Source organism: Gavia stellata, unplaced genomic scaffold, assembly GCF_030936135.1.
Source record: "Gavia stellata isolate bGavSte3 unplaced genomic scaffold, bGavSte3.hap2 HAP2_SCAFFOLD_52, whole genome shotgun sequence".
Taxonomy (NCBI): Eukaryota; Metazoa; Chordata; class Aves; order Gaviiformes; family Gaviidae; genus Gavia; species Gavia stellata.
Window position 1 is genome coordinate 188,005 of NW_026777025.1, and position 27,969 is coordinate 215,973.

Below are 27,969 nucleotides of genomic sequence, written 5' to 3' on the forward strand. Positions count from 1 at the left end.
AGGGCCCACTGAGGGGGTCGGGGAAAGCAGCACCCCCTGAGGTCGAGCTCCTCCTCGCAGCCCAGGCGGGCGTCAGGCAACGGGGAGAGGCCTCTGCAGCCCCGGCTCAGACCCACTCCCTCTCTCGCACACAGCACTTCCAGGCCCAACCGCTCGCTGTGGCGACTCAGGCGCCCCTGCCTCAACATTCCGCAGAGGGGTTTCCCTTGCCTCAACATTCCGCAGAGGGGTTTCCCTTGCCTCAACATTCCGCAGAGGGGTTTCCCTTGCCTCAACATTCCGCAGAGGGGTTTCCCTTGCCTCAACATTCCGCAGAGGGGTTTCCCCTGCCTCAACATTCCGCAGAGGGGTTTCCCTTGCCTCAACATTCCGCAGAGGGGTTTCCCCTGCCTCAACATTCCGCAGAGGGGTTTCCCCTGCCTCAACATTCCGCAGAGGGTTTTCTGGGCCGACAACCATTGCGCACGCACAACAGCCCCCCGCACCCAGTGCATTTTGACAACAGGCCCGTGTCACGTGAGCGCGGCGGCCCCGCCATCTTCTTCCGAAGTCTGAGCGCCCCATAGGGGAGGGCCGTTACCAGTCCATGTCACCGCCCGTCAGCCCCGGGCCTGTCACTGCCCCCGGCTGCTCGTGTCCCTGCTGCCCCCCGGCCCATCACCGCCCGGTGTCCTGTCACCCCCCAGGCCTCTCACCGCCCGCTGTCCCTCCTGTCACCCCAGGCTGGCACCACCCGCTGTCCCCTCCTCTCAGCAGCCAGGCAGGGCAAGGCAGCCTGGGGAGATGCAGCGGCCTTTTCCTGGGGCCCTCGGCTAACGAGGACGAGCTTCCACGACAGCTTAGTTTAGATCTTTCAATGCCTTTTGGGTTTCCTAAGTCAGGAAAGCCTTTTGATTTCAGTGCTGTCCTCTATATCCAAGGGAGTCGGTTTTGCTCTTTGTGTCTGTTTGTTTTTCCTGTTCGTAGTGGTTTGGAAGCCCAGGTTTTAATAGGGTAGCATTGCTTAAAAGCCAGTGGTGGAATATGGATTATACATATTCGTTCCATAATCCGGCCATAGCCACAGTCCAGCTACAGCAGGAGAGGCAAATAAGCCCAACTGTTGCATATGCCCTAAAAGCCCATCCTCTTCCAGAAATCAACTCCCCTGGGTATCTGTCCCATTGAATTCTCAGTGGTACAAGGACGGGCATCTACGTTAGGAATTTTCATTGAAGAAAGGAAGGATACCACCCTGCTGCCAAGAAGGGTTTGTCGCTAGTCTGAAAGGAGACCCCTGGGTCTATCTACTGCTATCTACAAGAAAAAGTGTTACAGCCCTCTGATAGCATGTGGCACTAAGTTCCACCTGTCTGTAACAGCTTTTATCCCACAGTTAGGGGTTGCAGAACTAGAAAGAGCTATTGCAAATGTGTCAAGGGAATTAGAAAAAGCCATTACTGAAAGCGCAGCTAGTATTACAGCCCTACGGGAAGAAATCAAGTTATTATCACAAATGGTAATATAGAATCCATTAGCCCTAGAGCACTTTTTAGAAGTACAGGACAGAGTATGTGCATCATTGAATAACAGCTGCTGGGGTCTTATGTAAATCACGCCCAGAAAAGTGAAACTGATAGAAGCAAGTGTCTCTAGTGATCTCCTTGCCCATCCACCTGTGGTCACATCTACCTGGCTGGCTGTGCCTCCTCATCCCATGCCCACTTCTAGCAAATGAAGGTGGGGTGTTGCATGGGAACATTTTGCAGTCAATGTTCAAAGCATTCCTGAGTTAGGACTGAGAAAGAAATGAACCTGTGTGGCATCAGGTGCTTGTTAACGTCATCACACTTAGCAAAAGCCTTCCTAGAAGATGGTCTCTCCTGGAAGTCCCTCTGCAACCACGCTGAAATTGAGATGCAAGAATAAACTTATTACCGTTGCTGCACACTTACCATCTCCCAGGGGAAAGTCACTGAGCGTGGAAGGCCATAGCAGGAATCAAGTGTCCTGGACGTTTAGTAGGGCCTGCTGAGGGCTTCTCATAAATGAGTGGTTTAGGCCGCTTAAAGAATCACCATCAAGGGTATTGGGAAAAGCGATTTTAATAGAAGTTTATAAAAATGCGACTCAACAGAATTCGATGGCAAGGTTCACTCTACTACTTACTAAAACATACAAAGGGAAATCAAATGAGAATCAACTCAGAATGATTTATACAGAGGGAGAGAGCGGAGAAACAAAGGGGTAAAGAATAAGGAAGACCCTCCCATTGAGTCACGAGGCTCAGAATGGACTCCCTTGCTTTCTAAACTTCTCAAAGAGGAGATTAGCTGCCGCTGAACCCAGACTCACTCCAAGGCTTGGTCAACGCTTTACCTCTAAAGGAAAAGAGAAGGTACAAGGGATGAAGAGTTCCTCCCGTTGAGTCACGAGGGTCGGAATTGACCCCCTTGCTTTCTAAGCTCCTTCTCAGAGAGCAGTCTAGGTGCGGCTAGGTGTAATCCTAGTCCCAGACTCGGTCAATGCGTTTCATCTAAGGACTATGTGTATTTAGCAGCAATTTGAGGTTCGTTCACCGTTTGAGGTAAATTATAAGTTATAGGCAGCACTTAATCATGGATTAATTTTAGGATTTACAAAGCGAGCTAATCACAATCGCCTGAAGCAAGCTAATCACAACAATAGCCTGATTACAGATTGATCCACACACGCACGCACACAGACATAAAGCTATAGATACATATACAAAGGTATACCTGTTAAAAATTCCCCTCGAGTTCCGTGAAATATTCACTTCAAATGTCTCAGTATTTCTCAGGGGGCCAGGGTTGAGCCTCCAGGAGGGGAGGTTTTCAGCCCAGGTTTCGTCACCAGCTTTCGGTGGCAGTCCTCCAAATTTCACAAACCGGAGAGTTTGTGAAATTCTGAGAGGCGTCCCACTCAGAGGGAGATGCTGGTCGTAGCCCGCTGCGGTCCAGGAGAGCTCAAAGGGCCTCCCTTGGGACCGCTGTTTGTAGGTTTGCAAGATGATTGGCTTTAGTCATTAGTAAAATGAAGGAATTTCTGGAACCATGGTGGTGTTCTGTGGAGGAATGGCTTAGTAACAAGGGACACGATCTGATTCCCATGAGCAACCCAGTCTCTGATGAGAGGGAAGGCTCAGAGGAAACCGTTAACTGTCCTTGAAAGCCTGTTGTGATAAGAGACAGTGGAATGGTAAACAAGAAGAAGGAGCTACATTCGCGAAGAGGAGAAGTGCTCCTGTGCGTGCACAAGAGCACTGTACCAATCTCACTCGCCGCCTTGGCGCGTGAACAGAGGCTGTAAGCCAATCATACAACTGTTGCGGACGCGTGTTCTTGGCATCTGTCTATATATACTCTAAGCTTGAATAAAGGGGAGAACGACTATACTCATATTGAGATTCCATCGTTACTCCGGGTCCGTCTCCCTCTCCAACATCTGGTAGCAGAGGATGGTTCAGCTCGACTGAGGTCTCCGAGACTGCGGTAAGCAGCTAGAGGAGGGGAGTGGGAAACCACGGCTGAGGGAGGTGCTGCTCGGGCACAAGAAGTGGGGCAGACACCGGTGTGTGAGGTCGCTCCTCACCCCTCAGGCGCGGCTATGGAAACAGAAGCTGCGGCCACCTTGCTTGCCGGAATCCTCTCTGAGAGAGGGACTGAAGCACCTGTAAAGCGGCTGGTCAAGTTAATTAGGTTGGGACAGCGATGGGGTCATTTTTCTGACACGCACACGCTGTTTTCTGTCTCGGAATGGCGGGACTTTGGAGGTTAAGAGGCGGCAGTGCCCACGTTTCTCCGACATCTGCTCTCTACGAGAGGACTGAGTTATGACCTGTCTACCTCGAAGGCGCTGGAAGGGATCCAGGGAGGTGGTCAAATTCTCCACTGCGCGGAGGTTCACCTCAGAGACTTTGAGGGAAATGCAGCAGAGCGACGTGCTGCTGCTGCGGCGTTCATGACTACCAACCCTACAGGACTGTCTTGTGGTGCGCCGCCCGCGGCACCCGCCAGCCAAACCCAGCTGGACAGACGTGGCCTCCGGCAGCGCGGCGGTGCCGGTGCGGGTGAGGGTGCGGGGCCGCCGTGCCGGGCGCGCAGCGCGGCGGAGGCGGGAGGCCGCCATGGGCCCGGCCCTCCCCGCTGGTGCGCGGCCCCGCCGCCCAGGGATGCACAATCAAACCCGCAGCACATCGATCTCGAGAGAGAAAAAAAAAATAAAAGAGCGAAAAAAAAAAAAGAAGAGAAAAAAAGAAAAAAAAAAGAGAGGAAAAAAAAGAGTCTGCCGCGGAACCCCTTGCAGGACGCGGAAAAAGCGGCAGTGAGCGGTTCTAAGCCAAACCGGAGAAATACTACGCGGAAGTGCCTCCTCCTCACCCTCTACCGGAGGAGGGCCCCGCGCACCTGCTGAGCTCATCGACTGGGGACACGCAAATGTCGCGCGGTCCCTCACAAAGACTTCGCACATGTTGATGGCTCTGCTCCTGTTGTGCGTCCCACAACTAGCGCGAAAGGCTCTCCCTCCGGCCCCCGCCAGGGGAGGAGAACAGGTAGAGAGTGAAAGATGCATCACATAAAAAACCAGGGCCTGAACACGAATAGATTTGTATTTCCTCGGAAGACGTTATTTCTTTGTCACACTTGGAATATGGCTCTGGATTCACCTAGCAGCTGACCAGCAGCATCCCTGTAGTCCTTAAGAAAGTCTCGCCGACCTAAAGGGACCTTGCCTTCCCCAGTAAATGAAGTTTCCTTCCTGTAAAATATTGCAGGTCGTTGTTAGGTGAGTGATAGGTAAATAAAAAAAGTGATTGCCCTGTCTTACTACCAAAAAACGTTTCTCCTCCACTGCAGGAGGTAAAGCAAAGGTAAAAATCGCCAAATTAACTTTACATTTGTGTATAACAAACTCAGAGCTATGTTAGCTCTATGAACTTCGACTAAAAGGATGAAAAGATTGCTCTGAATACACCCAAACAGGGATGAAGTCTGTCCTCCCTGAGCTGTATAAAAGAGAGACCATTGGGTATAAGGATATGCTATCAAAAAAGCGCTATTAAAATCATTAACTTGAAGACACAGAAACCACCCCCCCCAAAAACTAGCATTTAAGTTATTTACTAAAGCAACAACAATAACGCTTTAATACCAACTAGCTATCATTTCTTTATGTACTGCCTGTACAAACATAGAATGGCTCAGCTTGGGCAGGAGCTCAGGAGGTCTGCAGTCCAACGTGCTACTCACAGCACAGTCAGCTCTGAGGTCAGACCTGCTTGCTCAGGCTGGACTGCGAATGATCCCAGTCTGTCCTGGGAAAGGGCCGGGGGATCAAGTTTGGACTGGGAATGATCCCAGTCTGTCCTGGGAGGGGGCCAAGGGATCCAGTTTGGACTGGGAATGATGCCAGTCTGTTCCTGGAGGGGGCCGGGGGATCCAGTTTGGACTGGGACAGGGCCCAGTCTGTCCTGGGAGGGGGCCAGGGGATCCAGGTTGGACTTGGAATGATCCCAGTCTGTCCTGGGAGGAGTCCAGGGGATCCAGTTTGGACTGGGAATGATCCCAGTCTGTCCTGGGAGTGGGCCAGGGGCTCCAGTTTGGACTGTGAATGATGCCCGTCTTTCCTTGGAGGGGGCAAGGGGATCAGGTTTGGACAGGGAATGATCCCAATCCATACTGGGAGGGGGCCAGGGGCTCCAGTTTGGACTGGGAATGATCCCAGTCTGTCCTGGGAGGGGGCCAGGGGATCCAGTTTGGACTGGGACAGGGCCCAGTCTGTACTGGGAAGGGGCCAGGTGATCCAGTTAGGACTGGGAATGATCCCAGTCTGTCCTGGGAGGGGGCCAGGGGATCCAGTTTGGACTGGGACATGGCCCATTGTGTCCTGGGAGGGGGCCAGGGGATCCAGTTTGGACTGGGAATGGTCCCAGTCTGTCCTGGGAGGGGACCAGGGGTTCCGGTTTGGACTGGGGATGATCCCAGTCTGTCCTGGGAGTGGGCCAGGGGATCTAGTTTGGACTGGGACAGGGCCCAGTCTGTCCTGGGAGGGGGCAAGGGGATCCAGTTTGGACTGGGAATGATCCCAGTCCATACTGGGAGGAGGCCATCGGATCCAGTTTGGACGGGGAATGATCCCACTCTGTCCTGGGAGGGGGCCAGGGGATCCAGTTTGGACTGGGAATGATCCCAGTCTGTCCTGGGAGGGGGCCAAGGGATCCAGTTTGGACTGGAACAGGGCCCACTCTGTCCTGGGAGGGGGCCAGGGGATCCAGTTTGGACTGGGAATGATCCCAGTCTGTCCTGGGAGGGGGCCAAGGGATCCAGTTTGGACTGGGACAGGGCCCACTCTGTCCTGGGAGGGGGCCAGGGAATCCATTTTGGACTGGGAATGATCCCAGTCTGTCCTGGGAGGGGGCCAGGGGATCCAGTTTGGACTGGGAATGATCCCAGTCTGTAGTGGGAGGGCGCCAAGGGATACAATTTGGACTGGGAATGATCCCAGTCTGTCCTGGGGGGGGTCTAGAGGATCCACTTTGGATTGGGAATGATTCCAGTCCATACTGGGAATGGGGCAGGGGATCCAGTTTGGACTGGTAATGATCCCAGTCTGTACTGGGAGGTGGCCAGGGGATCCAGTTTGGACAGGGAATGATCCCTGTTTGTCCTGGGAGGGGGCCAGGGGATCCAGTTTGGAATGGGACAGGGTCCAGTCTGTCCTGGGAGGGGACAAGGAGATCCAGTTTGAACTGGGACAGGTCCCATTGTGTCCTAGGAGGGGGCCAGGGGCTCCAGTTTGGAATGGGAATGATCCCAGTCTGCCCTGGGAGGGGGACAGGGGATCCAGTTTGGAATGGGAATGATCCCAGTCTGTCCTGGGAGGGGGACAGGGGATCCAGTTTGGAATGGGAATGATCCCAGTCTGTCCTGGGAGGGGGCCAGCGGATCCAGTTTGACTGGGAATGATCCCAGTCTGTCCTGGGAGGGGGCCAGGGGATCCAGTTTGGACTGGGAATGATCCCAGTCTGTCCTGGGAGGGGGCCAGCGGATCCAGTTTGACTGGGAATGATCCCAGTCTGTTCCTGGAGGGGGCCAGGGGATCCAGTTTGGACTGGGAATGATCCCAGTCTGTCCTGTGAACGGGCCAGGGGATCCAGTTTGGACTGGGATTGATCCCAGTCTGTCCTGGGAGGTGGCCAGGGGCTCCAGTTTGGACTGGGAATGATCCCAGTCTGTCCTGGGAGGGGGCCAGCGGATCCAGTTTCACTGGGAATGATCCCAGTCTATCCTGGGAGAGGGCCAGGGGATCCAGTTTGGACTGGGAATGATCCCGGTCTGTCCTGGGAGGGGGCCAGGGGATCCAGTTTGAACTGGGAATGATTGCAGTCTGTCCTGGGAGGGGGCCAGGGGATCCAGTTTGGAATGGGAATGATCCCAGTCTGTCCTGGGAGGGGGCCAGGGGATCCAGTATGGACAGGGACAAGGCCAGTCTGTCCTGGGAGTGGACCAGGGGATCCAGTTTGGACTGGGGATGCTCCCAGTCTGTCCTGGGAGGGGACCAGGGGATTCAGTTTGGACTGGGAATGATCCCAGTCTGTCCTGGGAGGGGGCCAGGGGATCCAATTTGGACTGGGAATGATCCCAGTCTGTCCTGGGAGGGGGCCAGGGGATCCCGTTTGGACTGGGACAGGGCTCAGTCTGTCCTTGGAGGGGGCAAGGGGATCCAGTTAGGACTCGGAATGATCCCACTCTGTACTGGGAGGAGGCCACCGGATCCAGTTTGGACTGGGATTGATCCCAGTCAGTCCTGGGAGGTGGCCAGGGGATCCATTTTGGACTGTGAATGATCCCAGTCTTCCTTGGAGGGGGCAAGGGGATCCGGGTTGGACTGGGAATGATCCCAGTCTGTCCTGGGAGAGGGCCAGGGAATCCAGTTTGCACTGGGAATGATCCCAGTCTGTCCTGTGAGGGGTCCGGGGGATCCAGTTTGGACTGGGAATGATCCCAGTCTGTCCTAGGATGGGGATAGGGGATGCATTTTGGACTGGGTCACAGACCATTCTGTAGTGGGCAGGGACCATGGGATCCAGTTTGGACTGGGACATGGCCCATTGTGTCCTGGGAGGGGGCCAGGGGATCCAGTTTGGACTGGGAATGGTCCCAGTCTGTCCTGGGAGGGGATCAGGGGTTCCGGTTTGGACTGGGGATGATCCCAGTCTGTCCTGGGAGTGGGCCAGGGGATGCAGTTTGGACTGGAAATGATCCCAGTCTGTCCTGGGAGGGGGCCAGGGGATCTAGTTTGGACTGGGACAGGGCCCAGTCTGTCCTGGGAGGGGGCAAGGGGATCCAGTTTGGACTGGGAATGATCCCAGTTTGTCCTGGGAGGGGGCCAGGGGATCCAGTTTGTACTGGGAATGATCCCACTCTGTCCTGGGAGGGGGCCAGGGGATCCAGTTTGGAATGGGAATGATCCCAGTTTGTCCTGGGAGGAGGCCACCAGATCCAGTTTGGACTGGGAATGATCCCAGTCTGTCCTGGGAGGGGGCCAGGGGATCCCATTTGGACTGGGACATGGCCCATTTTGTCCTGGGAGGAGGCCACCAGATCCAGTTTGGACTGGGAATGATCCCAGTCTGTCCTGGGAGGGGGCCAGGGGATCCAGTTTGGACTGGGAATGATCCCAGTCTGTACTGGGAGGGGGCAAGGGGATCCAGTTTGGAGACGGAATGATCCCAGTCCATACTTGGAGGAGGCCATCGGATCCAGTTTGGACTGGGAATGATCCCAGTGTGTTCTGGGAGGGGGCCAGGGCATCCATGACTGCTGTGGGAGAAGCCTGCTCTTGACCCATGCCCGGTGATAACAGAGCCAAGGAGGAAGTGACCTGAACGAAGGGACGGATCAGTAACCATCACATGCCTTCTTCCCTCTACCTCACATACCGGTCAGCCGCATAGCACAGTGCACTGGAAAATGCGTTTTCTTTTAGGAACAGCTTTAATTCAAAAGGAACCATGGTACAGTTCTCGCCAAGCGTATCAAAGAGGCTCAGTACCTTGACTACTTTGGTGAAAAAAGCATTTCTGGAATGGAAACCTGGAAGATTTGCACAGAAGACAAAAGTACAAACCAAATAAGAAACAAATGCTAGCTTATTACTTGAAATTCTATTTTTTTGGTAGTATTTTCTGTTTGGCCTAGGCTAACAGGTTACAAGCATTGCCTAACAATGGAACAATTCCCAACAAAAGGAACTTCTGACGGGGGAATTAAACTGCTTATCTATCTGTGGCCTTGTTTGCACACTGGGCATATTCTTGCCATACGATCTGCTAAAATTCTAAGTATTTTGGCACGTCCTGGTGGATTTATGCCTTCAGGCAGCAAAGGATTGCCACCAGGTCCTTGGGGGAAGGCCTCCTCCCCCGTGCTCTCCTCCAATACTGCGCGTCTCTTCCTGCCGCACCGCCCTGTCCCTCCTGTACTCCTGGGTGTGCTTGATTCCCCAGCCGTCCGGGCGGGTGTTTGCTCATGAGTAGCCGTTTTTTCTGGTTTAGCATGTGGAACGCTTATTGTTCTTCTCTTAGGAGCTTCTGAGGTTTGTGCCTTACCCGCACTATCTTCAATGACCTAGAGTTAAAAAACATCTGTTAATGCATTATTAATTACCAAACAGACTAACTTCCAACTGAGCGAGACAAAACTGAGGACAGCGAAATACTGCGTTTCCTTTCACATCACCACGGAATGTAAAGTTAGAAACATACAATGTACTCTCTCCTACAGAGAAAAGTTTATGCGGTTAAGGGACAGAGACCAGAGTATTCAGTGTACGCAATCACATGCTCTATTTCTGAGATTTCTGTTCCCAAAGCCGAGACGAGCTAACTAACTGACAGCCTATTTAACTTCATCTGAAGTCTGGGACACCGAAAACCTTTTTCCGTTCCTCAAGACCAATCAGTGTTTGTTTCTAAAGACTTTTCTGGTGGTTTCATTTTAAACAAAGTTTACAGGCTTTTTGTTTGGTTGGTTGTTACCGGTTTCTTACAGTACGAACCTTAACCACAAGAGGAGTCTCTAGTAAATTCAGCTCTGATGCTCCTGAAAACTTCTTTTGTGAGACGGAACCATGCGTATTTGGTTTCAGTGGGCTGGATGGCATTAATGAAGTAGAAGCTCTGCATGGTGAATGTGAGCTACCACCCCGTGCTGCAGAGCGTGAAGGAACAGGACGAACCACCAAATCCAGCAATCTGTTAAGGGACACAATTTAAAATACGAAAAGAAATAAATCAATGGAAAGAATCATGCTGCATTCAAGAAATCTGAGATGGTACGTAACAAAAACATTCCATGAACAAGAAATACAGGTGAACCCTCCCTGTTGGGGTGATGTCTCAGGCCCACCAACAAGTCAGAGGCATTTTCTTCTTTTCAATTATTTCGTTGCATTTCATACTTAATTTCCTAAATCACTGCCTCTGAGGCAAGAGTAATCCAATGTTAAGTTGCACAAGTGATGTCATTCTCGTGTCAGAAGAAAATGCATCCACATTTCAATGCTGGGACCACTTCAAATTCTCCACTTAGTTGTGTCCCTAAGTTGGCCTTTTCTTTAACAGACACAAAACTAAATGCAAACAGAACGCTTTGCAAGCACAGGAAGTGTACACACCCACACACGTACACAAATATATATATATGAGAAGCAACACCTTTTTGAAATATTCATTGTGTAGATCTACTATACCTGGAACATTTTCCTAAAAATTCTCTAACTCGTGCCCCAACAGATGCATTGCGCGACTCTGCATCAGGGAGAGGATGTGTTATGACTGGTGGTTCTGTCACTCCAGGACTAGAATTAAAAGGAAAATGTAAATGACTTTCATTCCCCTGAAGTCCAAACATACCAGAATCCAAGTTTATTTGACCATACCACCTGCAGGAAAATCATCTGACAACTACTAGCCTCTTTTCCGCTCTATTATCATAGCAGAAAAACTCACTCTCCAAATATTACTTACGATGTATTGATTCTTAAATGCTACATATTGTATGCGCAAAAAAGCCAGACAAAGCTCTATTCAGGCGCACCTTCCCTCCAAAACGCTAACACAATTCAAATGGATTTTTCTCTCTCTCTCCAAACATGTAGCTCAAGACTAAACTTTGTTAGAAGGCTGCTTACCTATCATGCAGTGAGAAACTGTTTTTCTGCTCGTTTGCTACCCATACTTCTCCAATTTTGGACAATACATTACTGATGAAAGTTGCTCTTGGGTGCACGTTTCCTGCATTAGCTTCTTTTGTTACTGTTGATAATGGCTTTGGTCTTGCGACTGTAAAGCGAGAGGGAAAAACCCTCAGCCTCGTGTAATCAAAGCGATGGTTAGCTGTCCATTGTATTTCCCCCCCGAAAAATTACCTTCTCTTAAGACAGATGAAGGCAAATGGTAAGGCTTGGCTCTCTCTACATCCAGCTTCCTTTCTCTAGGAAGGATCTTGCCATATTGGTCTAATACAGAATTTCTGGCAAGTGCTCTCTCTCTCAAGCGAGGATCACGATCATTCTGATGAATGAAAAGCGTAAAGCAGAACGCTGACGAATTACAAGAAGTTCGTTGCACGGAACTGCCTGTGCTATTTCTAATGAGTGAATAAACATCCTCTGCAGATACAGTAAAATGCATCCACCGCACAGAACAGCAGCAAGTGCTACCCATCAGCACACGCTTTGGAGTAGTGGAATATTTTGTTCAACTTTTAGGTTCGGCTGTAACTTAAGGTGTAGAAGCTTATTCCTAGTATTTCAAAGAACGGTATAAAACCCCAAGCATTGTTGAGTACTATCAAAAATGGTTAGTAACACCTAAGAGAACCTTGCACACTTGACACTTACCATGCGATTAACCTTCATTGTCTGATTCAACTGTCGTGCTGGGATATAGTTGGTACGCTGCAGATGCTGGACTAAAAGAAGTTTGCGATTCTGAACACCAGCAGTGGTCTGTAAAAACTTCTCCAAACACTCCTATGAGAAATAACACATTTCAAAAATCGATTATGAATCTGCCTCTTCTCTGTTCAAAGAGACGATTAAGATTTTTATTTTCTTGTCCACACTTACTCGTTCAGGGCCTGTGAAAGGTAGCTTCAGTAAGTCTTCCATTAGTCCCACCTCCTGACAGACTTCAAACATGTGTTTTAACAGCTCTTCTGGGTTTAAATTAGTGGTATGTTGCTTCAACAGACCCCAAGCCTCCACCATGCACCTGCAATTAATTTTTGTGAGACGTAAAGGAATATTAATAGTATAGCCAAAAAGATGCCCCAAAGTTGTGGTATTCAAAGTTTAAAGGAAATTTAGGGCGTCGTGATTTGTATTATTTGTTCTCCACCTGTCACAATATTTGAGCGCCAAAACGGGGGGATATATTTCTTTACCTATTGGACAACAACACAGTGAGGAAAAGCCGCGCTTCACTACTGCTTGACATTGAGGGCTTCATCATCTGTACGTATCTGAGGGCTCGCCTATGCTCTCCTTGGCACATGAGGGACTGAAGAATTCTCATATGTTGCCATGACACAGTTTTGATTGTAGCTGGATGAAAGAGCAGGGCCAGCGAATTCTGTAGAAGTCAGAGATCACGTTTACTAAGATACATACATACACGCAGGCAACAAAAATATTCAAAAGTTTCTTAAGGAAGGGTGAACGGGTGTTAAATAAACTTAGGTGACTAACCAATGAAATACCTGATATGGGACATGTAGATAACAAGTATTTGCAGGAAAAAGCATTAGAGCATTCAGTTAGCCATACAGAACAAAGTGAGTGTTTTAAAAGGAGTAGGTCACACTTTTCTAGGTCCATCAAATCTCTGCATACAAACACCGCTAAATAATAAGTTCTTCTCCCAGACTAACCGATTCCATCAACGCTGTGACAGGCAAAGAACAACCTTCAGCATCAGAAAGAACATGGATTAGGTTGAAAAGTCACTTTTGCAGTCTTCTGTCTCAACTCTGGCTGCTATGATCTTAGCTTTAATATTTAAAGTACCTAAACCACTGTTTTGGAGAAAGTGCTCAACTGGTCTGCTGAAAACAGCCTAAACGGATGGCTTTGAAAAGTCAAATATCAAGCATTATTAAAGTGGACTTTGTCTTCCTTTTCACCAACTGCCTGTCAAAGTCATTGAAACAAACATTTCAAAGCATAATTTATTGCTGAAGATGTCGTGGCAGTATTACAAAAAAGCTTCTGATGTTTTATCACCTGTTACTAGCTAAGCACCAATTTATTAAAATTGCTTTCTAGATTATCGCTTTGTACTGCAATGTATGTCTTGCTAAACTGTTACATACTTACTTCATAATCATTGTGATCTAGAAGCCAGAAACCTTGAACAAGCTTAACAAGACCCCAAGGGATAGCAAAGGCAGTTGGGAAGGAGTCGATTAAAGTTTCTGTTTTGTTCGGAAAGGAATGCATGACATCTAGCAGCAAGTAAATTGTCTGGTATCACGTATCTAATTAAGGCTAATAAATTTGTAAGACCAAAATTTATCACATAACATTTAGAAAAACATCAGGAAGTAAGGATATGCAAGTGGTAGGAAGCAGAAAATACTAATGGCTTAGTCTTGCTGTTTTAAGCTATTCTAACCTGACGACATTTGGGTCCTAACCACAAAACTGCATTCTGAATAAATAACCAGAAAGAAAGGCTCTTTGGTTTCTGTAAGGCATTCAAAAAGGTTAACTTCGGGTATTTAACTACTTCAGTTAGAAACTCAGCCTCCCTCTTTAGTCAGTGGAGCTACCAGTTGGACATTCAAAACATTGGAACATCCCACGCTTAGTTATTAAAGCAAACAAATTCTACAGCTGGTTTTTTTCCTCATTTCCAGAGTATATGAACCAATGTAAATTATGGTGTCCTTACAACACAACTCAGCTCGGAATGATTAAAATGGGATTTACACCAGTATGTGGATCACTCACTGGCAGTGTCATCTTCGCTTTCTGACATCCGTTTTTAGGGACGTACTCTAATAAGACAGCTCTGGGGTACAACAGTTTTTAAACCCCTTGCTCTCTAGGCTCTCCTCTCGGCTTAGGCAACAAACAACAAAAGCAATTCTGGATATTTCCGCAGCTTAGAAATTAAGTTTCTGCCCAATGACTTTTCCCTCTGTTTACTATTCTGTGGGCGTGCACTTTTAACAGAACAAAAGCTTTGCAACAAAACATTAAAAAAAAAAAGAAAAAAGAAATGCACAGTACAAAGAAATAAAACAATGCTTCTGTCTAGGACTTAATTCTAAACGAAATGTTTTCACTTGCATTGTGTTTGAAGGATAAATTAAAAAATGTTATGAAACACGTAGGTGACAAGCATTTAAGAACATTTACGTGCATATACTGAAGGTGTAATAAAAATAACTAGAAAGGATACAGTTGCATGCTTGTAGCTTTCTTCAATGCTTTCTAGCAAATAGAGATCCAGCAGTGCCTGAAATGAAAAATTGAAAGTTTTTTAAAAACTCCTGTCTTTCATAAATCACTGCCTTTTGGGTGGGGTTTTTTTTTGGGGGGGTGAGGGTTTGTTGTTGTTGCTGTTGTCATTCTTGTTTTCTGTGAACATAACACTCACATGTAAACTAGCAGGTGGATATTTCCCAGTTCCTCCTTCATCTCTCCGCCACAACTTCTCAACTTGGTCTCCTAACTGGGAAACCATTCCATCAATCATCAAGCAGTCAGAATCCCATTTTCCTCTGGAACAGAAGGTAGCAAGGATTCAGGCAGAGTAAACCACAAGTTCCACCCTCGCAGTGTAACAGATTTCCTCCAGTCAAAAGCAAACAAAAAAGCTCCCAGGAGTCAAAGAAAGTAACAGACATACAAAGGCATGATTAGAACTTGAAATGCACGTGAAAGAAATTTCTGAGTCAGGTGAAAGATGTTCATTAGATCATGTTCAGTTATTAACAGAGGTCAAAATAGAATTACAATTACGGATGGCTGAACTTTTAACAATTACATTCCTCACAAGTCCATCACAGCCTTCTGCTGACTGCGACGCTACCCTTTAATTTCCCGACGACAGCAAGCGCCAAAAGCACACCAGAGCTTGTGTGCTTCTAAGGATCACATGAGCCTGTGTGCAAGTTACTTGAGAATTAAGCTCAGAAAGATGAACTTTACAGTCAATACCTAATATGCTGCAGCTTCCACCTTAACTCATCTTGCAGCCTCTTCTTCACAGTGCCATAGCCTAAGCTTGTTTAGGTCTTTCCTTAGTTTCCAGTACCATTTCCAAAGAAGAATCTATTATCGTCTAATCCAAGGCCTATCACTTATATGCTAGTAAGCTAGTCCAGGAAAGAGAGTTTACGTTAGGAAGGGACTTCTATGCACTAGCCGATAGAGTGCTAGGTGTGCCAACTACACGTAACTCTGACTGTCTTACGAAATTACACAAAGGTACTTGCGAGTAGGAGCTTTAGGCCAATACAATTATTACCATCTATTACTAGCCCATAAAAGAGATGATTTGTTTTCTTTTTAAACATGCTTTCTTCTGTGTCCAAAACAATTGTTCTGTGAACGCTGTGCTTTCCTGAACCAGACACGACTGATCCTAGCCTGGTCACGTGATCTTTTCCAGTAGTGACAAATTATACAGATGAGCCAATGAATTAAGTACCCTACAAAAAACGATGATACCAACAAGTGGTACTAAGCCGAGGGATATATAAGCATTTTACCATGGGCAAGTAACCCCGGGCTCAAGAGAACACATGCATCACTGAAGTCATGAGTATGGCCGGCAAATGCATTAAGCACAGCAAATACAATGGCTGAGATAAAAGCTGTTCCCTTCCACTTCTAAATTTGCAGTGGAAGTGTTCCAGAGTTTTCCAGTAAGGCTTACCTTGACAAACGCTCGAGTTTCTGTCGCTGACCAGCATAGTAGCTCTGAATCAGAGGATAGTTGTAGAAAGGTCGAGACAAATGCATATCATCATCTACAGGCAATAACGTAAAAGCAAGTTAAAGAAACAATAGCACATTTTTCGACTAAAATTTTTGACTACAAAGGCAGACACAAGGTAAGCATCACCAACTCTGAAAGAAGCCAAGCCCATTTCTGCCTTTGCCAGAAGAGATGTAAGAGACAAAACTCAATTCCTTCTTGTCTCAAGTGCCATTTCAAGCTTGCACTTGATGTAGCATTCAGAACATGTAGCGTTAGCTGAAATTCACTATAAAAAACACCAGTTCTCAAAGGGAATGGCTTTTTAAACATGTCATGTGAGCATTTGTAAAGACAATTAGGGCTGACAATAGAACTTATAATCCATCCAAATAAAGAAGCATTTCCAAGGCCTATTGTTTCCTCAAGCAATACATAAAAAGTTCAAAACATGCAGGTAGTGCTTTTACTGTACAAACAAGCATTCCAACAGGCTTTTGTTGCCTAATAGTAATTTGTCTAAAATCCCAAGTATTTCAAGCTGTGGACACCAGCAGCTCCTTGAATCAGAGCCTTATTGCTATTTCTAAAAAACATCCAGGAAAGAAACTGCTTGCATTATTCTACGCTATGTATTTGAAAAACCTGTAAAATCTCAATTTCACCACCAGAGCTTCTCGGCATACATTGTCACTGAACCAACAGGATTTGCTGCTGACAAAACATTTACAAAAGCGTGTCTAAGCACGTGTTCCTAGGAATCACTTACTGGACAGTCTCCTTGGTACAAATGTCTTACGGTTTATGCTTACCTAAACCCTCTGGAAGGAGACTGGCTCGACAGAACCAGATGACCACTCGTGCATACAAAGAAATGAGGCTAGTTACCACCTTCTTGTTTGTCAAGTCTGCAAAACCTGAAAAAAGGCATAGGATGATTTTTGTTACACAATTCCTTTCCTTTTTACAAAACTCCCTTCATCATACTACATAGAAAATACAAAAATAACCCGGTAGAAATCTCTCGTCTTTGCATTTTCTACTCTGTATCGCTTTCTTATTTGAAGAAAAAACCCACAATTACCACCAAAAGAGAAAGCAACCCCTCCAAAGAACCAGATTCACTAAAGGTTAACATAAAACAAAATTAAGCCTGAACTATTAAATACACGCAGGAAGACGACACCTGGTTTTCAAGTAGCAGAGATTTTTACTAGAGCAAAGGGACAGTCTTTCTTTTTCTCAATATGCCAAGAACAACTTATGATCTAAAAAGCTACAGAAACTCAAGTAACTTACTTTACAAGTCACTCATTTGCGCTTCCTTTATCTTTTTTAGTAATTTGCAATTCAATATTTGCATGCAATTATAAATTGCTGGCTAAGAATTAAAAAGAAACATGTTGAGCATTACCACATTCAGGTGCTGCAATTTCAACCCAGGTGCTTACATAGCTTCTTGCTGAGCGTAGTCTCCCCTAGCCGCTTGCATGAACTCCACAAGAAACTGTTTCCCTGAACTCAACGCATATTGAGTGGTCGTCCCAGCTTCTCAGATTTAAGCCCCTTCGCCCAGCTAAATTTAACCGTCTTCCAATCACCAAACCCAACAAAAGCTCACGTTCCCACAATTACAACCCAAGCATAATTCCAAACCTTAAGAAAGCATACCAAAGATTTAATAATACTATGACAAACCTTTTTCAGTCAGCTCTTGTGCTTCTGTTAGAAAACAGTTTAAGACTGTCCTAAGGTTGCTCAAAAGCAACTGGCAGTGCTGAAGAGACTGTAACGTCTGTGGGTCAATGAAGTTGCAAGAGCCATCAAAGAGCGGAACACCTTTTCAAGAACAAACATTAAAGCATTAGCCTACAGAGCAATTTCAGAGTTTCAAAGCACACTTAAAGAACCATGTGCAATACCATATACCAGCAGATTACTGGATAAGCTCAATTAGAAGGAATGATTTTATGTTTGTGGAATGACTACACTAGTACTCACTTATTTGGTCCAATTCTTCTTTTGTAGAGATCACTTTGTTCCATGTCCACTCAAGAACAAGCCGTAAATTAGCAGCAGAACTTGGCTGCTCTTTAAAAAGAGACAACAAAAAAGAAACAAATCAACAACTTCAAACTAACCAATATATAACATAAAAACAATGTAAAGAAGTATTACCTTCAGATGCCCACTGTTTAATGCACCCAGTAAGAAGTTCTAAAGAACCTGTCTGGACAGCAGCTGACAATACCGCTTCTAACTGCTCCTTCTAAACGTAACAGACAAAGTAAAATGAGAATCTTACATACTTTCAATAGCTGAACCATCAACAGCAAATGGTTGCTTCTACTGGTATACTCATGCAGACAGCACAAAGTCAAGTAGTACACCTGCAACTAATTCCACATTCTTCTTCTGAATTCTAGCCACAGGCTGGACTGCTGCTTGGTCTGAGGAACACATTAAACTTTTCCTCTGACATTTCAACTTACCGAAGGCTAATTCTAATCTTTATTTGCACGCCTCTGCATTATAGTCTCAATTTCCTGAGTTCCAGGTAACTATTTTCAGTAACATCCTCTGCTAATACCCATTACGCATTTTGTGCGCATGAGCTCGCCATCAGGAATGCGTGAAGGGGACAGAACAAATACCCTCTTTGCGTGGGAACAGTGAAGCTCAGGTCAAGCAGCTTTCTAGACTGTGAAGACATGAAGCAGTTCTGACACCCAGAACATGAAGTAATACTTTTCTCAAATGACAGAAAAGAAGTGAACCATTTAAATTCTAATAGGTTTAAATTTTAGGCTGTTCAAATACTGTATTCTAACGTGCTGGTAATCCTTCAGAAGGATAATGCACAGGTACGCACAGGCATGCGATATTAAGGAGTAGTTTATTTCAGCTGGTGTTCTGATACTTCTTTCAGCTGAAATGATCCTTCATAAAATTTCACTGTTTTGTTTGGTTGGGTTTTGTTTGTTTCTTTGTTTGAAACGTAATTCAAAAGTCTCTTTCCCTTCTGGGTAAAATCATTGCATTCAAAGCGATTTCTACACATTAGAATACACATGTGATACTTCCTTCTGTTTCTGAAAGCTGCTTTCAGACAAGGAAACACACCAAATACTACGTAGGGTGGCAAACAAAACTCCAAACCAGGCTTCCTGACCCTAATTCTGAAATTTGCCTTACTAACATTCAAAAGAAATCCCTGCTCAAATGCCTAACAAGTCTCTGAACGATACAGTCACAATGCAGCAAAGGTTATTAAAAAATGCCTTGATTTCCCAAGTTATTCCCAAACTGGAGCTGACAGCAGAACATCTAATTTGAATGTAAGAGTCTACATCAGGCTTGCAAAATAAGCAGTCTCTGGGCTAGGTCAGCTGGCCAAGAAATTTATTTTAGCTACCACACTGCGCAGAAGTGTTATTTGCCCTAAGACACTTCCACAAATCTGGCAAAGAATCCGGTAGACAGGAAGATGAGGGCAGTGGGAAGACCGCTCTCCCCTTCCTACTAATTGCTCCACTGTATGATGACTAGCCAGCTGATCATTTCGCTTAGATGCTGCCTGGGTGAGGATGGGCTGTTCATCACAAAGGCTCCATCTCTCATGAAACTCTTCAGATGAGAGAGCAGGGGTGGTGCGCTGCAAATGGAAAACCTGGGAAAGAGGGGGCTGAAGTCACCATGGTGGGATAAAGAGGATCGAAGGGAGAGGGCGTCATGAGATAAAGGCGGCCAAGGTGTTGCAGTAACAAGAGGGCTGTCTAAGCGGGGGAAATTGTGCTACTGGAGCGCAAGGCAAAGGCTACAGAGGTGAAGATCTGCTTTGAGAGGCCACAGAAAAGCCGAGTGATGATGGGAAAATGAAGGGAAGCGGTGAGGAAATTGTCAGGTAGAGCTGACAACAGTAATCCTTTACCACGGCCCACCTCCTTGGAAGCAAATGATCGGGTATAGTGCAGCAAGCTGATGTTTGCAACAGCTCACATCCTAGCGAGACACCCCCATCGTCAGCTACTGCACTGAACCTAATGCTTTGAGAAACTGACAGGGATAAAGGTTGTCCTGAGGGAAAGATGCTTCCTGGTGCGTAGCTGTGGCACAGAATTAATAGATGGGTCTCTAAAGACAGATCTGTTAGGGCTGTGCCCAGTCAAACTCAGTAGCTTGGATCTAGGACTGCTATTACTTCTGCTCACTAAAGTCACCACCTGCATTTCAGTGCAACTTGCACATAATAGGAAAATCAGATTATCGTGTCTTGTAGCCTCTGGAGCCCCGTCAGACAAGATGGGTGTGTTTCCCCCTTGATTCCCTGATATGCGCTCACCTGACTCAAACTGGATGGCTGGACATCGACTACTCTTGGAGACAGCAAGCCAGCTGCAAGACACCTATTGTAGCTATCGTGAATGGCTTCACTTGTCAAAGGACCAGATTTCTTCAAAAATTTCAAGGTCTGAAACATCAATCAAAAACTACAGATTAAGACAGCGTTATTATTCAGTCACTAAGGTTCTGGATAAGCACTACGAGAAATAACATAAATGTTCACTGAAACTGTCAGAAAGCTTGCGTCAGTAATACCCTTTAGGTTAGCCATCTCAGTAAGCATTACTATGTAGAGTCTTAAAGACGGCAGCCAAACTAACAGTTACAGTTTATAAAAAAAGTCCTGTAAAACAAAATGTCAGCCCTTGCAATGCTTAATTAAGTATTTTCTATCTTCTCTGTCAATACACAGGCCTTTCTTTTTCCCCGAACACTGACGCAAAATGCATTCTATCGAAGCCAAAACTGACACACAACTTTAAATCACACTGTGGAAGACCCTTGCTATGCTTGTTTGCGCAGAAGCTGGTTGACGTTGGAAATGTTTAGTGAGCTCAAACTTAATTCAAAATTATTTGTTACAATCTGTGCCGTGGCTCAGAAGTTATGATTTGGCCAAGTCTGGGAGAACAAAGAATTCATTGCTTCTTAAGCAGTCAAATAATTTTTCATTTTCTCCATTCTGTCCTCCTTTTTCAGGTTAATCAGGGATCCAAACCCTAACTGAAGCCTAAGCAGGCAGTTCGACTGATGGGTAATATAGAAGTAACAGCTTTCGCCGCCTTCCACGACATTTTTGTTCTTGCTCCTACAGCAACGTTGTATTCCGTTCTAGACACTCAACCCCTGATCGTGCTTCAACAGGAGACAATGGTAGTTTTACAGTCCCAAGAGTGGACCGAAAACGTTACCATTGGCATAAAAGTGGCAGGGTACAATTGCGATTCTGCATGTGGATGGGCAGGATGAGCATAGAATGGTCTCTGACACTGAAAGCAGTGCAAGAGAAAACTTAGAAAAGGTACATCTCTTGACAGTCTCAATAAAGATACAGTAAAAGATCACCTCCTTCTGCAAGCCGGTGCAAGTCATGTGAACGACTCCGGAGTTCGGCAAGCACGAACCATCTGCAGAAACAAAGAACGTTTGACAACATTCCATGCTCTCACAGTTATGTTAGGACCACTTTACTTTTTTTAAACAGCAATATCTGGAAAGCTATAACTGAGTACCCAGAAGAAGAAGAAAGAGAAGAAGAAAGAATTTTAGCTCTCTAGCCCAACAGCCCCCAACAGCTAAGATCCTGTATCTGATGCAGACCGTAGCCTTGATTTCCCTTTAAATGAGAAAACAAACAAAACCAACACAGATCGGAATTTGACACTTCAGCCAGTTTACCCAGCTACCTCCTATGGTTATTCTCTAACACAACTATACTGCCATTCAAGAGTTGCAGTCCCTGCCTAACGTGGCTAAGCTAGCAAAAGTTCCTAAAGCCAGTTCTGAAATTACGCTCTTTTTTCCATTGCTTGTTCTACCTGGACAGATGGATGGAGGTGCCAAGTGTCTCAGTACAGACCACACACACAGCCTTCCAGCACAGGGAGACAGGAGTTAACAAGGCATTTCCAGCGTACCACACCGCTTGCCCCTCTCAGCACAAGTTCCGGAATCACAGAATCACAACAAAGAGGATTCCAATCCCTGGAACCCACGTGGCCCAACCCCCCCGCTCAAGCAGGGTCACCTAGAGCAGGCTGCCCAGCACCGTGCCCACACGGCTTTTGAATAGCTCATTCTGAAACGTACTTTTACGAGCAGCAGACAGCTCCAGACCCGGAGTCACCTTCCTTCATTAAGGAAGAAGTCAAGCACTTTTGTTTAAGGCAGTAACTTTGCTGCGTGATGCGTGCTTCGTGCAAAAATCAAGAGACCCCCACAAAACGCGCTGGATTCCTGTAAAGCTGTGCTCTCCCCATTAAACCCAGCCCTCTTGCCGTGATCGCCGCTCTACGCAGATAGCGAATTTCCTGACGCCTCCCTTTGGCAGTTACCCATGTTGAAGCAAAGAAACGGTTCACGAAGAGCAACTGGGAGGGGAGCAGCATACGGCCTTTCAGTGAAGGTTTGCCTTGAACGATTTATTAAGCAAGTCACCATCAGACCCCGTCTTTCCCAGAGCAGCCTGTCACGCACTCCTTGGCTCTTACACGCCACAGCCTCCTACTGAAATGCTTCTGTCTGGCTAAATAAGTCACGTTGAGATCGGTTGCTTTCAGAAACATGCCCCAAATTAAAAGCAGTATTACCCTTTTTTAAGAAAAAGAACAAAGAACGCGTCTGCCCCATGTTCTAGGGTGTTTATCTCATGGCTGGTTTTACAGGGAATATCTTTGGTTCTCCCTGTCAAGGACTTTGAAACGACACAAGCCTGAGCTGCTTCGACATGGCTCGGTGCATTCACTGGCATCTCTTATTTCCGTAATAATTTCTTGTAACGACAAAATGAAGACCACAAACTACAATGTAGTTAGAAGTAGACAGCATATTCTGTCAGCTGAACTCATGAGAGATTTGATATTACATTGTGGACCCCTAACCAAGGGCTACGTTATTGCCAGTTTACCCAGGCTTAAAAGCCCCTGGAAGGTCTTGTCGGGGCCTTGCTGGCAGAGAGGTGTGTGAGTAACAAATCTTAAAGATGACAAGAAGGGGAAAACATCAGACCACAGGTTAAGGTATCTGGCTACAGTGCCTGTTACTGGGAAACTCGCCTGAGCCATGGCAGCATACTGGTGCTCCCACTCCTTCCGGGCTTCCTCCAGCCGGGACTCCCTCGTTGCCCGTGTGCTCCGGATCCGCCGCTCATGCTCAGCCAGCAAAAACCACACCTCTTCTGAACAGCTTTAACCAGGGTATCTACGTGTAAGATAGCAAACCCCGTGAGGAACGAGGACCAGCACCGTGGCAGCCACGCAGCGTGTTCACAGTTGTTCCAAATGTTCTCTGCCACCCACTTTGTAAGAAATCCACCGGTGGACCTACCTCAGCTGCATTCCCACCACACTTCCTCGATGTTACAGATTACCAAAGATGCCTCCTGATAACGTTTGGGGAAGTCAAAATCTACTTGCTATTTATGCTGAAATACGTACGTGTTTCGTCGGCTGTTGGTGGCCCTGTGCTCCCGAGCCCAGCCAGACTGGACAACACTTTCTTATTTTCAGCCTTCAGGTCTCTTATAAGCTTCTCCCCGGGACTTGCATTTACACTGCTTTCTTCCTCATCTGTTTTGTCCTTTTAAATATGAAAATACATAAAAGACAAAACAGAAGCTGGTACCCAAATAATCCCAGCAAACAGCAAGATTTCCTGTCAAAAATTACTCTTCTTTTTTTTTTCTTTTTTTCCCCCCCTCTTTTCTTCTTTTCCCTGTTCAGAAATATCCCATGTAGCTCTGGAACTTCACAAGTGAAAAGGTCTCATGGCCACTTTGCTCCTCGGGTGGAAGCATCTGATGCCCTCTCCTGTACTGTTACCAGCAATCACAGCCTGGTTTAGTTTGATTTGGTTTTGATCCCAGTCTGTCCTGGGAGGGGGCCAAGGGCTCCAGTTTGGACTGGGACAGGGCCCAGTCTGTCCTTGGAGAGGGCTAGGGAATCCAGTTTGCACTGGGAATGATCGCAGTCTGTCCTCGGAGGGGGCCAGGGGATCCAATTTGGAATGTCAATGATGCCAGTCTGTCCTGGGAGGGGGCCAGGGGATCCAGTTTAGACTGGGACAGGGCCCAGTCTGTCCTGTGAGGGGCCCAGGGGCTCCAGTTTGGACTGGGACAGGGCCCAGTCTGTCCTGGAAGGGGGCCAAGGAATCCAGTTCGGACTGCGAATGATCTCACTCTGTCCTGGGAGCGGGCCAGGGGCTCCATTTTGGACTGGGACAGGGCCCAGTCTGTCCTGGGAGGGGGCCAGGGAATCCAGTTTGGAATGGGAATGATCCCAGTCTATCCTGGGAGGGGGCCAGGGGCTCCAGTTTGGACTGGGACAGGGCCCAGTCTGTCCTGGGAGGGGGCCAGGGGATGCAGTTTGGACTGGGAATGATCCCAGTCTGTCCTGGGAGGGGGCCAGGGGATCCAGTTTGAACTGGGAATGATCGCAGTCTGTCCTGGGAGGGGGCCAGGGGATCCAATTTGGAATGTCAATGATCCCAGTCTGTACTGGTAGGGAGACAGCGTATCCAGTTCGGACTGGGAATGATCCCAGTCTGTACTGGGAGGGTGCCAGGGGATCCAGTTTGGACAGGGACAAGGCCCAGTCTGCCCTGGGAGGGGGCCAGGGAATACAGTTTGGACTGGGACAGGGCCCAGTCTGTCCTGGGAGGGGGCCAGGGGATGCAGTTTGGACTGGGAGAGGGCCCAGTCTGCCCTTGGAGGGGGCCAGGGCATCCAGTTTGGACTGGGACAGGGACAAGTTTGTCCAGGGTGTGGGCTAAGGGATCCAGATTGGACTGGGAATGATCCCAGTCTGTCCTGGGAGGGGGCCAGGGGATCCAGTTTGGACTGGGACAGGGCCCAGTCTGTCCTGGGAGGGGGCCAGGGCATCCAGTTCGCACTGGGGATGCTCCCAGTCTGTCCTGGGAGGGGGCCAGGGGATCCAATTTGGAATGTCAATGATCCCAGTCTGTACTGGTAGGGGCCAGTGTATCCAGTTTGGACTTGGAATGATCCCAGTCTGTCCTGGGAGGGGGCCAGGGGATCCAGTTTGGAATGGGAATGATCCCAGTCTGTCCTGGGAGGGGGCCAGGGGATCCAGTTTGGACTGGGTCAGGGCCCAGTCTGCCCTGGGAGGGGGCCAGGGGATCCAGTTTGGAATGGGAATGATCCCAGTCTGTCCTGGGAGGGGGCCAGGGGATCCAGTTTGGACTGGGAACGATCCCAGTCTGCCCTGGGAGGAGGCCACCGGATCCAGTTTGGAATGGGAATGATTGCAGTCTGTACTGGGAGTGGGCCAGAGGATCCTGCTTGGACTGGGAATGATTGCAGTCTGTCCTGGGAGGGGGCAAGGGGATGCAGTTTGGACTGGGACAGGGCCCAGTCTGTCCTGGGAGGGGACAAGGGGATCCAGTTTGGACTTGGAATGATCCCAGTCTGTCCTGGCAGTGGGCCAGGGGATCCAGTTTGGACTGGGACAGGTCCCAGTCTGTCCTGGGAGGGGGTCAGGGAATCCAGTTTGGACTGGGAATGATCCCAGTCTGTACTGGGAGGGTGCCAGGGGATCCAGTTTGGACTGGAACAAGGCCCAGTCTGTCCTGGGAGGGGGCCAGGGGATCCAGTGTGGACTGGGAATGATCCCAGTCTGTCCTGGGAGGGGGCCAGGGGATGCAGTTTGGACTGGGAATGATGCCAGTCTGTCCTGGGAGGGGGCCAGGGGATCCAGCTTGGACTGGGAATGATCGCAGTCTGTCCTGGGAGGGGGCCAGGGGATCCAATTTGGAATGTCAATGATCCCAGTCTGTACTGGTAGGGAGCCAGCGTATCCAGTTCGGACTGGGAATGATCCCAGTCTGTACTGGGAGGGTGCCAGGGGATCCAGTTTGGACAGGGACAAGGCCCAGTCTGCCCTGGAGGGGGCCAGGGAATCCAGTTTGGACTGGGACAGGGCCCAGTCTGTCCTGGGAGGGGGCCAGGGGATGCAGTTTGGACTGGGAGAGGGCCCAGTCTGCCCTGGGAGGGGGCCAGGGCATCCAGTTTGGACTGGGACAGGGACAACTTTGTCCAGGGTGGGGGCCAAGGGATCCAGATTGGAATGGGAATGATCCCAGTCTGTCCTGGGAGGGGGCCAAGGGATCCGGTTTGGACTGGGACAGGGCCCACTCTGTCCTGGGAGGGGGCCAGGGAATCGAGTTTGGACTGGGAATGATCCCAGTCTGTCCTGGGAGGGGGCCAGGGGACCCAGTTTGGACTGGGACAGGGCCCAGTCTGTCCTGGGAGCGGGCCAGGCGATCCAATTTGGACTGGGAATGATCCGTGTTTGTCCTGGGAGGGGGGCAGGGGATCCAGTTTGGACTGGGACAAGGCCCAGTCTGTCCTGGGAGGGGGCCAGGGGATCCAGTTTGGACTGGGAATGACCCCAGTCTGTCTTGGGAGGGGGCCAAGGGATACAGTTTGGACTGGAACAGGGCCCAGTCTGTCCTGGGAGGGGGCCAGGGGATCCAGTTTGGACTGGGAATGATCCCAGTCTGTCCTGGGAGGGGGCCAGGGGATCCAGTTTGGACTGGGACAGGGCCCAGTCTGTCCTGGGAGGGGGTCAGGGAATCCAGTTCGGACTGGGAACGATCTCGCTCTGTCCTGGGAGCAGGCCAGGGAATCCAGTTCGGACTGGGAATCATCCCAGTCTGTCCTGGGAGGGGGCCAGGGGATCCAGTTTAGACTGGGACAGGGCCCAGTCTGTCCTGTGAGGGGCCCAGGGGCTCCAGTTTGGACTGGGACAGGGCCCAGTCTGTCCTGGAAGGGGGCCAGGGAATCCAGTTCGGACTGCGAATGATCTCATTCTGTCCTGGGAGCGGGCCAGGGGCTCCATTTTGGACTGGGACAGGGCCCAGTCTGTCCTGGGAAGGGGCCAGGGAATCCAGTTTCGAATGGGAATGATCCCAGTCTATCCTGGGAGGGGGCCAGGGGCTCCAGTTTGGACTGGGACAGGGCCCAGTCTGTCCTGGGAGGGGGCCAGGGGATGCAGTTTGGACTGGGAATGATCCCAGTCTGTCCTGGGAGGGGGCCAGGGGATCCAGTTTGAACTGGGAATGATCGCAGTCTGTCCTGGGAGGGGGCCAGGGGATCCAATTTGGAATGTCAATGATCCCAGTCTGTACTGGTAGGGAGCCAGCGTATCCAGTTCGGACTGGGAATGATCCCAGTCTGTCCTGAGAGGGGGCCAGGGAATCCATTTTGGACTGGGACAGGGCCCAGTCTGTCCTGGGAGGGGGCCAGGGGATCCAGTTTGGACTGGGACAAGGCCCAGTCTATCCTGGGAGGGGGCCAGGGGACCCAGTTTAGACTGGGAAAGTGCCCAGTCTGTCCTGGGAGGGGTCCAGGGGATCCAGTGGGAACTGGGAGTGATTGCAGTCTGTCCTGTGAGGGGGCCAGGGGATCCAGCTTGGACTGGGAATGACCCCAGTCTGTCCTGGGAGGGGGCCAAGGAACCCAGTTTGACTGGGAATGATCCCAGTCTGTCCTGGGAGGGGGCCAAGGGATCCAGTTTGGACTGGAACAGGGCCCAGTCTGTCCTGGGAGGGGGCCAGGGGATCCAGTTTGGACTGGAACAGGGCCCAGTCTGTCCTGGGAGGGGGCCAGGGGATCCAGTTTGGACTGGGAATGATCCCAGTCTGTCCTGGGAGGGGGCCAGGGGATCCAGTTGGAACTGGGAATGATTGCAGTCTGTCCTGGGAGGGGGCCAGGGGCTCCAGTTTGGACTGGGACAGGGCCCAGTCTGTCCTGGGAGGGGGCCAGGGAATCCAGTTCGCACTGGGGATGCTCCCAGTCTGTCCTGGGAGGGGGCCAGGGGATCCAATTTGGAATGTCAATGATCCCAGTCTGTACTGGTAGGGGGCCAGTGTATCCAGTTCGGACTTGGAATGAT

The 27,969-nt window shown here is 48.7% G+C and overlaps 1 pseudogene; it reads right to left on the reverse strand.

Annotated features, from left to right (window-relative positions):
• Positions 1 to 27,969, reverse strand: part of LOC132321601 (ATPase family AAA domain-containing protein 2-like) — a 240,395-nt pseudogene that overhangs the window by 170,187 nt on the left and 42,239 nt on the right.